Source organism: Micromys minutus, assembly GCF_963924665.1.
Source record: "Micromys minutus genome assembly, chromosome: 28".
In the NCBI taxonomy this organism is placed as follows: Eukaryota; Metazoa; Chordata; class Mammalia; order Rodentia; family Muridae; genus Micromys; species Micromys minutus.
The window spans coordinates 17,791,141-17,795,546 of NC_137963.1; positions in this window are offsets into that span (position 1 = coordinate 17,791,141).

Sequence of the window (4,406 nt, forward strand, 5' to 3'; positions counted from 1 at the left end):
TTGCTTAATTGGGTGTGATGGTACACACCTGCAGTCCTACTATGTGGGAGGCCGAGGCAGGAGGGAAAGTGAGAAAGTGTCGGCGAGGAGAGGAAGAAGCAGGGACTGTTGGGTAAACTTAAGTTCTTTAACACTCTAGAAGTAGTATACAATCTAGTCTTTGTCCAAAGAACATGGGTAAGTTTTAACATTATCCTCATTAGAATTCGTTTTAAAGGGGCCATTAACATGGGGTGTTATAATTAGTTTTTTTGGAGGGAAGCTGAATTTTAGTATTATAAAGAAAGAAACCCAGAGAAGGAGAACACAGTGGGAGGGGCAGTTTAAGGAATAGGAAATAGAAAGTGATGGAGAAAAGGTCTCTAAGGCTTTACTAACTGTCACAGTGTGCAAACGTCCTGGATAACTGAGGTCTCCATAAGAGTGGACTTTGTACACTTGGCTACCTAACAAACCAATTTAAAGTTTGCTTTTCAGTTGAGTTCTTTAATACTGTGAGCTTTTTCTATGATCGAACATGCAAGTAAACCAGTTTCCAAAATACTAGGAGCGATTCAAATGGACTAACATTGTTTTGGATTATTAGTACTTTCAATCCAGCAGGACAGAAATTTGTAAGAGGGCCTATAGGTTTTGACCATAAGAAAAGGCAGACTTGTGTTGCCTGCCAATCTCATTTGTAGCGAAAGAACTCTCCAAAACTGCATGTGTTCAAAATGAAAGTTGCGGTTCCAAAAACTAGAGGAAGTCTTCTGTGCCGTCCACAGTAAAAGGTGTCTGGACAAAGGTTCAGTATGTGATCCAAAGGACAAGGGGATTAGAAACTAACACTATCTCTAGCTCCAAATGTGGGGGAGACAGACGATCGCACACTAGAGTGCTCTGTTTGGTCCACAGCAGCACACAAAGTAGACATCACTGTGCTTTTCACAGAGAATACTTGCTAACACCCATTACCCCAGACTCAGAATGAAAAGGTAGAAAAGAGCAATAGAATCTTCAAGAGACATAACTAAGTCAATATACCGAGGGCAGTAGGAAGAATGAGCGTTTACGTGAACAATTGTTTTAAAAAAAAGGGGGGGGGGGGCTACATGACTGTGAAAAGACAAAAATCTATAAGCAGAATCAAAACACCCATCAACCAAGAGTCTGAGCATCCCTTGACATGCACTTGAGTTTCTGCATGTATTATGGCTGCCCAGCGGTCTGGCTGTATCGCATGTCTTAAGCCAAAAAGGGTTGTGGCAACCAAGGTTCATATTTCTAGGTAACAGTTGAAATTTTAAGTGTAGCTTTCAAAACAGTTCCTTGGTTCCAATTCAGACTTTTAATGTTGCCTTAAATTGCAGTTTCCATTTTATGTTCATCGTGGCTCACTGTTTAAAATGAAATTTCTCAATAGGTGTGTGTGTGTGTGTGTGTGTGTGTGCATGAGAATTATGGAATTTTAAAACACAATTTGCTTTGCTCTTGTTAACCATATAATACCCAGGAAAAACAATAACAAAAACCCACTTCTGAACCCCACAAACACAACCACAGAGAAGAATCCTACAATTACTAAAGACTGACTAAAGTTTCTTGAGCAGTGACTGTGGTTTGAAATTCAGGGTTCACTAGTCCATTTCTTATCTCTACCCTTAACTAGCTGTGGCTTTAACAGCACAGCACCCTGAGTTTTTTTCTTCACTAGCAAAATCAGATTTACAAGGGCCACTCAAATATTCAAATCGGTCTCCTGTTTGTTCACTAATTTGCTTAATGAGACTTCTCAACATAAACCACCTGGACTCTATTGGTGATGGGGTCGATCTACACATATTGCATATCTAAAGGTTTTGGCAAAAGGAGCTCTTTAATCAGTCCCCTTTCATAAGAAATAGAGGCTTCTGATGGTGCAGCCCAGGCCTTTAGCTTCTTCTCCATGAATGCCCTTCTGAGAAAATGAAATCTTAATTCCCAGGACCCGTGAATAGTAACTCTTGCTGGACTGTTTATAAAATTTAAGTCTCTGTCATCATCATCATCATCATCATCAATTATTTTAATTAAGATTATTAATTACCATCATCAATTTAATTAATAATTATGAGGGTCTCACTGTGTATCCTTGACTATCCTCTTAGACCAGGCTTGCCTCAAAGTCACAGAGGTCTGAATGTCTCAGCCTCCCAAGTTCTGGGACTAAAGGTGTGGCCCACCAGCGCCAGCTCTCTGTCTTCCTAATTATGTTTCTTTTGATTTCAATAAATCCTGTTGAACCCAAACTTCCCAATGTTTTCAGAAATTGAGTCTAGAAGTAGGAATCATTTCCCCCAAGCAAACAAAAGTCCTCTTCCTCCTCCTCTTCCTTCTCCTCTTCTTCTTCCTCTTCCTCTTTTTCTCCTCCCTGCTTTTTTTTTTTTTTTTTTTTTTTTTTTTTTTGCAGAACAGGGTTTCTCTGTCCTGGAACAGACCAACGTAACTTCAAACTCAGAGATCGACCTGCATCTCTGCCTCCGAGTGTTGCGATTAAAGGTGTACACCACTCCACTTGGCCACAATCTTTAAAAGACTGTTTCAGACTGATTTTATCATGCGTGCCTACCTGTGAATGAGGCACAGCGGAAGTCTGTTCTCTCCTTACACCACGTGGGTTCTGGAGATGAAACACAGGCCACCAGTGGGAAGTTCCCCTGTTCTAAGCTATCTCAGTGGTCCCCGAGATACACAAGCATCTTCCTTTCCTCCTTCCTCTCCCTTCTCTACTTCCTCCTCTTTCTTGAGATGGCCACTTACTACGTAGCCTTGGCTATCTTGAAGCTCACTATGTAGAGCAGGTTAGCCTCAAACTCAGAGTAATTCACCCATTTCTGTCCCTCAGTGCTGGGATTAAAGGGGTGCACCACCTCACCCAGTCTCATGGTCTTCTTAAAGCAAGTGGATGCTCATAGGAATGTCTCACGTCCTTTGATGTAGTCAGAATGGCTACGTAATGACCTTCAGACAACCTCTATCAAGTACTTGATGATGTCCAACTCGAGGAAACATGTCTGTGTACACCTGATCTGTTTCTGCAGAAGCTTTAAACGTCGTTTGCTTTGGAAGGAATTTGAGAGACTTAAGTTGCTCCTTCTATGTGACTACGAAGTCCTGAAGTGATGGAGACAGCGCCGATTCTGGCCTGAGGAGCTGTCATAGAAACGGTCTCAGTGCTATCTACAAATCCACAGGGATTTCCATAGTGTTGGCCAGTCTTTAAATTGTTTTTATTCCCATATATATATATATATATATATATATATATATATATATATATATATATATATTTTTTTTTTTTTTTTTTTTTTTTTTTTTTTTCTCCTATGACTTAAACAAATGTGGCAAAGCTCTTTAAGGATGGCGTGGTTCCCAGATACCACTTCCGTGGAACAATATTTGTCCAAACTGTAAAGTCACACCCTGCGTCACTGGGGAAGCCACTTTTCAATGTTATTTGAAATGACATCTTTCTCCCACTACTTGTCCCCTCCCTGATGTTTCTGTGTTAAACGACTCTTCTTTTTTTTTTTTTTTTTCCTTTGAGATCTATGGATGGTACTGAGCGCCCATATAAGAGTTCCTCTTTCTCTAACTTTAACCTTGGGAAGATATGGTTATGTCTTGTGACATGCACAGTGCCTGTGCCTCGGGCATCGCAAACGGATGCACTAATTTATGAATCAGGCAAACTTGTGCTGCCGTTTGCTGGGGGCAGACACGAGAAGCCGTGTGACTCTCACATAGAATAAGAACAAGCCTCCTTGTTTTCAAGCCTCTCTGCATCAAACCCCACTCAGTTTTCAGTTAGCTGGGCTGGAGAGATGGCTCAGTGGTTAAGGGCACTGACTGCTCTTCCAGAGGTCCTGAGTTCAATTCCCAGCAACCACACGGTGGCTCTCAACCATCTGTAATGGGATCTGATGCCCTCTTCTGTGTGTCTGAAGACAGCTACAGTGTACTCATATATAATAAATAAATAATATTAATTTTTTTCAATTGGCCATGTCAGAATGAGGAAATAACAGATCTTCTTAGCTGCCATGCTGAAGACCCACCAGCCACACTCTGAATCACTCGGAAGCCCACGCCCATATTACCCATGCTTGGCTCCTACATATAGGAGTCAGCTGAGGTTTAAGTACATGTAAAATTCATTTTCAGTGTTTGACTTTTATGTTGCTTCCAGCTCACATTATAATGGCTAGAAATGGTAGCCTTTTAAAGAAACTATTTTTTTTTCTTCTGCGAACAACCTTTATTGTACTGTACTCTTGAGCAGGGGACCATGTGGAAGAAAAGTGCACTGCTTATAAATGCCCAGGAGACTCGTGTCGTTACCTGATTGGTGCGCCCTCCAGTATCTCATTAGCATGCCCCGAGAG